The following is an 11,253-nucleotide window of genomic DNA, read 5'->3' as shown; positions in this document are numbered from 1 at the left end:
CGCGCGCGCGCGCGCGCGAGTGTAGATGTGTGTGTTCAAGACCATAGGCCCATGATGAAACAATCAAATATCCTCATATTAGCCATCCAAGAAAACTACACTACATTGACAGGGGAACGTTTTTGGCAGGAGTATCCCTTATGAATCTTGAATGAGTATTCAGTTTGAAGGGGACATGTAGGCCTATGTCTCCACAGGGTTTATACGCAGTCATATTAGGTTAGACATGGACGTAAATACAGAGGAGAGGCTCACTGGATAACTGCAAGAATAACTAAATCATTACATATGTAGCACTTTGCGGTATTCTTTAACGAAAATAAGTATAGGCAAGGTCTACACTACTTTGATCTCAAGCGTTTGCCATCATGACCAGAATTATATTAGCTCATTGACATAGAAGTCGGTCACTGAGCCCCTTTGCTGCAGAAACTTGATAATTTTCATCATGTAATTACCCACCATGTATGATGGTGCCCAAGTGAGAACCGTTACGTTTTTATTTGCTATTTGGATTGCAATGTTACATTAATTGTTGAATCAAAGTCAAAGAATAAGCAAGACTCTGGCAACTGTTATCCAATAGGCTTACTTCAGTTACTTTCAATAAACGAAAATCAAACGGAATCCACCAGAAAGTACATGCATGAAATAATGTCTCTGTCTGTAAGAGTGTATGTTTGTCTGCTCGCCGTTGTTTTGCGTAATCATACTGATCTATGTGAATACGGACAGAACAGTCGTGGCCAACAGTCTTGATCATCAAGCTGCACCTATATCAGCAATGCGGCCTATAAAACACGTGACAAAATGCACTGGCACTATGACTAATTTCAGCATTGATTATAGAGGTGCAGGGGAGGAAAGGTCGTATTTTTTGGAGAGGACCGATAACATGCTGCGCGGTAATGTAACAAAGCATGGTTTTCTGATAGTCATTTTTGAAATTATTGTAGTTTATTATTTGCATAACCATTGTCACAACAGTTGCATGTCAGTGGTGTGTGTAGCGCAATATCAAGTCCAATCATAGTGTGCCCGTGCCACAAAATGACAAAACACACACAAGCAATTCGAGATGAAAACAGCTGCTCAGTGTAGTGGATTTCTGCATAGCACAAATTTAAGCCTATCAATATTGTTCAGATCAATTTATTCTTCTAAAAATAACAGTACCAGCACACGCATAACCAACACGAGATATACTCAATATGCTGCACACTGTCGTCTTGCACCCGATGCGATTCCTTAACACACCAAAGAAAAGCTGAAACAATTCGGCCTTCTTGATCATGCCTATAGTCTATCATGCATGGCCCAGGCCTGTTATATAGACAGACTGAGAGAGAATACTGTCCCATTGATTCCTTGGAGGCATTTGTCATAAGGAACATTTACCTCGTTTCTGTAGTGAGAATGTTTCATTACTTGTGGCTTGTCAAAACCGAGATGTTCTTATTCACTCTCCACAAAGGAGTGTTGCTTTTGTCTGTAGCTATGTATATCTCTGTGTAGGAGTGTATGGAGTTTGCTCTCTTTCTCTCTCTCTCTCTCTCGCTGTGTGTGTGTGTCTGTGTGGTGCTGTGGCAGAGGAAAAGGCAGGCATGCCATTTGGCTTACATCAGTTGGTACCCATTCATAAATACTTTAGGTAGCCTAGTTGCCTTAACAAATAGCTATAGAAATGGCCAACCATGCATTACAATAAATGTTCTGGAAACCAGAACTCGATGGAACTGTTTATTTTAGAATCAACCGAAATAATCTTCAGAATAAACTAATAAAGGTTTCCATGTTTATTTCCATACTGAATGTGAGATTTTGAGAAGACATCAAGGTTTTAAAATATAGTGTCTATTGTAACTGTACAATTAATTAGCATACTATCTGGCCGTAAGGAGTGGCTTTTATGGCATAAAGGTTGCCTACAAAAAGGTCAGGTTTTGCTTACCCTATAAAGCTGGAAGATTTCCTCGGCATCCAGGACATCAGTCTCATAAATGCCGACAAGATACGGGATACTGGCAATCACAGGAAACCACAGGGATTTCCTTTAGTCGTACACGTTTCCCATTCACATGGCATGCTTGACAACCCGGTACTGCAGGAGGCTTCCAGTTTGCGGAGCTTGTAACATCCTGATGTGCAAACTGCTTCGTCTCACATGTGGACGGGGAAAAATAATTATTATCCAGCTTATTGAAATGGCAAATCAAATTTCAAGCACCGCATCGCATAGGTAACTATGCCATTTGAGGCACGGAAAGAATAGTAGCTGTGAATTAAAAAGTGATGTCCTTAGACTAAGACACAAGACTAATGTTCTGAGAAATGATCGTGAATCGAGAGAGGCGGCGTAGATGACCTTGTGACGTGTTGTAAATTGATGGGGGGGATCCCTGGTCTATTTTTAGCGCTTTGGTTGTCGAGAGACAGGCGGGGGTGGAGAGAAAAGGTGGGGGCGCGGGGGTTCCCACTCAGCCTCCAACTGCAGCGAGGGGGAGAAAAAAACCCTCTTGCACACATTTACACAGACAGAAAAACGGAGAGCTTACACTGATCTACGGACACTTCGGAATTAGGCTAAAGGAAAAATATTCTCAAATTGGAATTTCTACAATCATAGTGTCCCAAACAAACGTCAAAAATTCAAGCTGTTGTTGGGATTTTTTGGCATATTCCCACCCTGTATCCACACTACCATTGCAATATTGATAACGTAGTCTGAGTCACGACCAAGCGTAGACTACCCTACCTATTGTGGTCGCCTATTTTAGTGTGCACATATGTTTTTTTTTAAACCTAGGCGTTTGCAGCAGAGTCAAATACTTATTTTGTAACATTAGCTTTAACATTTATTGGGATATCACAGGAGGATATTTAGACATTAATACACAATAACACAAATCCTTAAGAAAAATACATGTTGTGGTTGTTGATATGCAAGGATATTATTTTATCATTCATCTGATCATGATCATCTCATATCATATATAAACAACATGTAGGGCTGAGCAAAACACTGTCCTCTGAGAATATTGTACACAACCCTCTAGCAACGTATATCTCACTGAAGACAGACACCACATTGCAAAATATCACGACTGTGGACACAGGAGATGAGACCACTGAGTCACTCAGAGGATGGAGCTCTGAATGAACTGGCTACGGGCATATGCAAGGCACTGTCAGATTTTCTTAAACAACATTCATGATGTAGAATTTCAAAGGTGGTAAGTGCATGGATTTTATTGAAATTTTTATAGAGAGTTCAATCTAAACCACAGCATTTCTCTACCACAATCTTTTACACAGATTTTATGTATTTCTTTAAAGAAGACTCAAGGACTTAAATCCTCTAGACCACCTTCGGGCATATCAATATAGAAACTATTGACATTATTTTTGTTCATGAACCCCACGATGATTCCTGTTCTGGATACAGACAGGGACAACTGGGGGATAGACATGAAGGGTTAGACCCAGGCTGACAGGCTGTGTGCATCAGATTGCATCAGGCAGCATGTTAGAGACGAAACACGTAGGGGACAGTGTGAGTACAGCCTATGTTCTATGTTATACTGCTATCTCTGCCATGCATACACTCCTAGAATGCTGTGTCTGTTAATTAACATATTCGTCTAGTGCGGCCTATAGAGGGTAAGGTGATTGGTTGAGTGGCATTGCTGTCTTTCTAAAGGCACACACACACACACACACACACACACACACACACACACACTGTCCTGTACATGTGTAAGTCACTGGCTAAAGGGATAAGCTAAATTAGGACAGATCAGAAGACACAAACACACACACACACACACACAAATACAGACTTACTCTGATCTGTAATGGTAGGTGTTCAGTTCAGCTATGATCAGAAACAGACCCTTAGAGAGTTATCAAAAATATTATATAACACATTTGTATTGTTTTATTTTATACATATTGTGTTAGGGAAAAAGACAATGCCTTCCCTATTATAGCTATATATTGCCACAATATTAATCATAACTTATCATTGTGTAGTCTTTGCAATTTTGGACTGAAGAATTTCATAACAAGAAAAAATTAATATAATTAATATAATGAAAATGTAACTCTGAAGGGATGACAAATAAATAATGAAATCCAGTACTTTGCATTCTGTTTTGGTCCTTTTTGGTTACATGTCTGGGTCATCTAATTTTCAATAAATGTGTTACAAACGTCTCAAACTGTAAACATCAGAACAGCTGTCAGTTATTGTCTTTCAGTTGGCTCAGAAGCATTTTGTTGCAGCTAAAACCACTAACTGCAATTGCACATGGGACTTTTGAGCATGCCATTTGACAGCATATAACAGAGTTTGTAATGGATTTGATGTGTGCATATGTATTTATCAACATTTGCATGGGTGTGTGTGAAAAAAGTAAAGTGTGAGTATGTGTGTGTGTGTGTGTGTGTGTGTGTGTTTGTGTCTTCTGATCTGTCCTAATTTAGCTTATCCCTTTAGCCAGTGACTTACACATGTACAGGACAGCAGCATTTCACTGATGGTCTGTCTTCTTTGCCAGTCAAACAGCAGTGTGGATGCTGCAAATCAGTTCAAGGGAATTGTTTGTCTTTCTCACAGGTGTTTGAAACACGTTGCAAAAAAAAAAAAAACAGAAGTTACAGGAACCAATGAATTGTTCTGCCATGCATGTTTTTACTCCCATCCATGATAAGTAGGAGCCATTTGGAAACGTGTAACAAAGCCTACTTTTATATTTCTTTGAATTATTTATGCAGGACTAGTCAGTGAGAAAGGAGTCTTCCATACACTGACATGTGTAGAATGGCGGAGAGGATGGATGGTGTGCATATAGTGTATGTCAAAAGGGTCAGGTTGGTATAGAATTCCAGATACATTCTGAACGTGTCATTGCATATAATGTATCTGATAATCCAGTCTGTGCTAATTAGCTTTAGCCTTCATGTGATCATATCTGAACAGTGCTTTTGTGCTTTGAGAGATCTCCCATGAGAGCATTTGTGGCTCGGTGCATGCTGTTAACATGCAGGGAATGGCACCTTGCATGGGGACAGAAATCCACCTAGCTTTCTCAAATTCTCATTTAAATTTCATAAACGACTTCAATAGCCGTTTTTTTTTTTTTTTTTTTTAAAGCTGACAATCATTTCTGTCGTTTAACTGTCTTTTCACAATTTCTAAGAATTCTGAGGTTTTGTCATAGAGTTCTCGACTGAGTTGAACAGTCTGACTTGAAATGAAGCAAACAGGAATCGGGATGACGCAATGTCATCTCTCCTGCAGGTCTCATGCATGCTGTAAAGCACCTTTGCATCTGTTTGAATTATGTATCGCAATAAGCAGAGGCGGACAGAGTACACAGCTTCATTACTTGGAAAATTCCAGTATTTAGCACTTTGAGTCCCTTTTCTGGTTTGTTTTGGATGAACTAGAGGGGTGGACACCGAAATGTTGACGATTGGTCCTGTCTCGACTTTTCTGACTCGTTTTGAATCGCCTTTGACTACTCAGAGTGGCTGCCAACAGGCATACTGTAGGCTACTCAAACATGTCCTAAAACAACCCTTAACTCATTGAATGCCAAGATGTTTTCGGAAGCTTTGTCCTAGAGTGCCAGCAATCTAGACCATTGTTGATGATTTTTGTACAGCCACAGCATATTCTGTGTCATAGCTATGAACACATACAATGGCTCATTTAAAAGGTGAGACTTTAAGCTCTCAGTGGCGGCAAACCGTGTATTTCTACATGCCTCTGTTCCTGAGAAATCCCAAGCTAAACAGTGGCTAGTTTTCATCAAAATCGCTGTTTTTTTCTAGAAACGGAGATATAACGTCTTTCATGAAATATTAAGTGTTGCCTGTAAACTTTCCGGGAAGTGATCAGCGAGACCTGGCGAGACTGCCACCTAGTGATAGACCCACGAAAATGCCCTGGTTTTGAGATGACGTGCATGCGTCACTGATTCGACTCAAAGCGGCAACCGAGTTATGATAAAATGTCCAGATAAAATGTCCAGATTGTGCGTTTTCATGAGTTTTCGATCGTCATATATTTAATTTCCATTCATCACAGAGTTCCCAAAATCACATATAAGGTGTGTTAGAGTGTCTAGTTTCGTAATTTAAAAAAAAAGCTGGCACTCAACGCATGGGAAGGAAAACGTAATATTACGTTTTTGGCACTCAATGAGTTAACGTTTGTTTTCAAAACTGTGCAACTCACAGAGTGGTTAGTGATGTTCGTTGATGTTCCAAAACAAGTAGCGTAGCGAAATACAGTTTCTGTCGTGTTTTATTTGCCATTTTGTAAAATCCCATTGATTTCTGTTGGAAGACTCATTGCACGTTGATATTGCGCCACCGTCTATGCTTCATGTTCAAATATTGAGCGGTTGTGAGGTGTCTAAATAAATAGTTCCACAATAGCAAATAAGATGGCTGGAAATCATACATTGCGCCGATATATTTGCTTTTAATAATCAACGAACACCACTAACCACTCGGTGAGTTGCACAGTTTTGAAAACGAACGTTAAGGGTTGTTTTAGGACATGTTTGAGTAGCCTACAGTATGCCTGTTGGCAGCCACTCTGAGTAGTCGAGACAGGACCAATCGTCAAAATTTCGGTGTCCACCACTCTAGTTCATCCAAAACAAACCAGAAAAGGGACACAAAGTGCTAAATACCGGAATTTTCCTTTAAGTGAAAGTACTGAAGTACTTTAAAAGTACTTGAGTATCAAGAGTACAAGAGTAGCCTACATTTTCTAAATATTGCATTACTACTGCCACAGTGCTTACATTTATGTACAGAAACGTCCTACATGGAGTTATGAAACATTTTAATATTACCTTGGAGAATGTAAAATGAATTGGAAGTAAAATCAAGTCATTTTCATCTTTTTACCATGTTGCCAGGGATGGGCAGTATTTCTAATACATGTATTTAAAATACGTATTTCAAATACAAAATACTATTTTGTAATTGAAACACTTGAAGCGAAAACTATCATTAACTTGTTCAGAAAATTGAAATAGTCTGGCGAGGTGGGGCCACAGGTTGGCACATTCCCGGGATGGACCTGCTGCGTCTTCATACATTGTTTCGTTCATGGTTTCATCTCTTATCTAAATCTGACCATGGAGTTGACTTTGGCGGAAAGCTGAAGGTGATTGCTGGCTGTCCGAATCTTAAACCACTATACATCTGCTATGATATGCACACTGTATCATTAGCCTTGTTCAGTTCATTAATGTAAACAGAGATTTCACCAAAAATGCATGTGCTCTCAGGGATAAGATAGATAGAAAGATAGATAGATAGATAGATAGATAGATAGATAGATACTTTATTGATCCCCAAGGGGAAATTCAAGAATAATATTATCATATATAATCATAATATTGTGTATTGAAATTTGTCCTTACCTGATCTCAAAGGTCCTTTTAAATCACAGAAAGACCTGGGCATTAATGACCTGCACGCTGAAATAGACGGGCACAAAACACAAGTAATCTATGCTCCCCATAGCACAGAGCACAATACAAGCCTGTCCTTATCAATCAATTATTTCGCTCGCCATTGTGTTGCCTTCTGCCTGACCTTCACAGAATACCATGTTCAGAGGAAAGTCCACTGAAAGAATTCATTAGCACTGGGATGTCTGTGAAATGAATATTAATGTGTCACTCATGTGTCTACACTGTTGCTACACACTTTACATGTTGTTATGGACTAGCAATGAAATATGTAAAAACCTGAATCAATGTTCACCAAGGCTATCATAATATGTAATTTATATTGTAAGTAGGTACTTTGGCTGTACATCTGAAGTCATTCTAACTAGTGTGTGTCAAATCTGGAGTCAAATGTCGGCAGAGAGTCTGGTAGCAGTACAAGTACTCTAGGAAAGCAGCCATCTGTATAGGATGTGCCTCCCACCAGCGATTACTTCTGCCCCATTTGAGGGACAGATCACATCACATCTCAGCATATAGAGGCAGAGCGGGGGCTGGAGGTTCAAACGTGTCATCAGGGCGGGAGCAGCTGTGTCTCAGCAGCTGGTCTGGCCGTGCGTCCGTGGCTGGAGTCCTCGTCTCATTTAACGCTCGGAGGATCCTCTGGCAGGTCATAGGAGGAGGGGCAGACAGGACAGAGACAGACAGGGGGGACAGATTGACAGACAGAGAAGAGGAGGAGGAGGAGGAGAGAGAGACAGACAGACAGACAGATAGGGATAAAGAAAGGAGACATTTCCTTTGAACTACATGGTAGTAGCCAGACTCTGGTGCAGCTGAGACTATTGTGCCCACTCCAATCAGCCTCAACAGACTGCTGGCGCCTCACGGGCACACCCTGCCACCACCAGCCAGAGGAGCAGAGCGTCCCTTCTTCCTCCACACCACCACACGGGTATCATCTTGATCCAGTATCCACATGTCCACCACAAAACTAAGAGGCCAAATGTTTGGAGAATGATGATATATATATATATATATATATATATATATATATATATATATATATATATATATATAATATGTATATATACATTTCCAATGCATACATTTCCAGACATCAGGAAGCCTTTATGCCATTGAAATGGTCAGTGCAATCAAAATGACAAGTCAAGATGCCATTGTTTATGTCAAGATAGTTAAACTGTTGTCTTGTTGTCAATATGACAGTTTAATCTGTAAGTATTTTCTAATAAACAATGCGCAAGGCAGCACTATTTTCTATTTCAAAACTACAAAGTCATACATTATTGTGTGTGGAGGGGGTTGATTGCAAAACATTGGATATGTTTCAACGTTTTTTCTGTTGACAGACATTGTGACAGTATTAAGAAAACAAAGGCTTTTACAGCATTGTGCAAATAAAATATACAGTAAAGCACCCCTTGGTCAGAGCTGTGCACTACTGTACATCTTTCTATACATTCGGACGTTCCTGTCTGTCAGGTCAGGTATGCTAGACGGACTATGACAAGTAGTTAGTTCAACACATTTGCATGTAATGACACAAGTGATGAAATAAGGCCGATTTGTTTTATGCGGTAGAACCATTCAGCAGGGAACCAGTATAGTGCATTTTGTCCAACATGACATTAGCCATTTAATTAAGGGGAAAAAAATAGCAGACATTTGTACAACCCCAAATCAGAAAAAAGTTGTGTAAAATGCAAATAAAAACACAACGTAATAATCTGAAAATCTCGTAAACTCATATTTAGTTGCCAAAAGGACACAGACAACATATCATGTTGAAAATGATAAATTTTACTATTTCATGGAAAATATACGTTCATTTTGAATTTGATACCAGCAACACGTTTAAAAAAAAGTTGGGAGGGGGCAACAAAATGCTGGAGAAGTTGAAAGATAAAGAAAGCAAAAGGAGAAATATTTCACAACTAATTAGTAGAAGTAAAGATGAAGGGGTATTCATCACTCTGTGTAAACCTGTGTGGACAAATGAAACAATGTAAACAATATAAACAATGCTTTTTAACATGAAATTATGAAGTATTTGGGAAGGTCATCATCTACAGTACTGTATATCAGTGTTTCTCAAAGTGTGGTCATCATCTACAGTACTGTATATCAGTGTTTCTCAAAGTGTGGTCATCATCTACAGTACTGTATATCAGTGTTTCTCAAAGTGTGGTCCGGGGACCACTGGTGGTCCGCAAGCTATCCCAAGTGGTCCGTGAGCAGACATGGTAAAATATGATATAGATGAGTTGTTTGCAGTATTAAACCAACTTGTATGTAAATCCAAACAGTTCTGCAACACTGCCCGTGTAAACTATGCCACTTTATTAATTATATTAATCCTCTGACACAATAAGCAAGGTGCAAAGGCAATAAGCAAGGTGGCTCATCGAGTAAGCCTATTGTGTAATATACTGTTGAAATGGGTCTACTCTTTTTTTTAAGCTAGGTGGTCCGTATTTTTTTATTTATTGATTAAGTGGTCCTTGGTCTGAAAAAGTTTGAGGAACACTGCTGTATATAATATCATTAAAATATTCAGTGAATCCAGAGAAATATTTGCAAACAAGGGATAGAGCTGAAAAACAATATTGGATGGCCATGGTCTTTTGGACCTCAGATGGCACTGCATTAAAACCAGACCTGTTTTGCTGTAAGAAAGTCATTGTATGGACTCAGGAAAACGTCTGATAACCATAACCATTGTCTATGAGCACAGTTTGATACTCAATTCAGAAATGCTAGTGTAAACTTTAGCATGCAACAGCCAAAATTGTATTTAGACATGATGCAGAAATACGACCATCATATTTGAGCCTGAGCTTGTTTAAAATGGACTTTACATTTAATGGAGGTAAAGTGGAAAAAGGTCCTGTGGTTAGACCAATCAAAATGTGCAATTCTTTTTTGGAAATCATGGACTCATCTGGGCTAAAGAGGAGAGGGCCCCTAAACGGTAACCAATCATTAAGGTTTCAGATCTTAAGGTTTTGTAATTATTATTTTGATTAGAAGTAATCACAATTTCCGAAATTTGTTTTCAAGGAACTTCATCCATTTTAAACCATTACTGGATCATTTTGAATAGCAGCTGTGTGTTGCGAAGGGCCTTTACAACTACTTGAAGTATATCGCCCTCTAGTGGCTATTAATCAGACTGGTAAATTTGGAAGGTTGGTACACAAAGCATCTGAATGTGGCAATTCACAAATCGTTATGGAACACAATGGAAAATAGAAAGGCAACACACACACACACACACACACACACACACACACACACACACACACACACACACACACATATATGATCCATGCATCCATGTTTTTGACACATGCTTTATTTCACCATGACATTAAATTAATACAGCAAGATGTTTGCGCAAAGAAACCCCAAACTGTAAATATATGAATAAATTACTGTTCACAGTGATCCTCTGAACAGGAACTACTCAGTGACACACTGGTTTCAATTCAGATGGAAGAAAACATATAACAGTGAAAAATATGTCAGAAACATTACATAATTTACATTTATATTCATTTATTTAGCAGGCACCTTTATCCAAAGGGACTTACAAAAAATAGAAATAACATTCAAGCTACAGTGTTGAGATCTTAGGTAGGAAATAATACATAATGTTCAAGCCAGCAATAAATACTTAAATTAAGAATAGCAGAATTAAATATAACACTCAGACTGAGTGTACACACACTGTAATGCAGATCAGAGGATG

This window comes from Alosa pseudoharengus, unplaced genomic scaffold (assembly GCF_046254945.1).
Source record: "Alosa pseudoharengus isolate Yale_2024_CS ecotype anadromous, Long Island Sound unplaced genomic scaffold, YU_APseudo_1.1 YU_APseudo_1.1_scf_2, whole genome shotgun sequence".
NCBI classification, from domain to species: Eukaryota; Metazoa; Chordata; class Actinopteri; order Clupeiformes; family Clupeidae; genus Alosa; species Alosa pseudoharengus.
Note: the sequence above shows the minus strand (reverse complement) of the source record.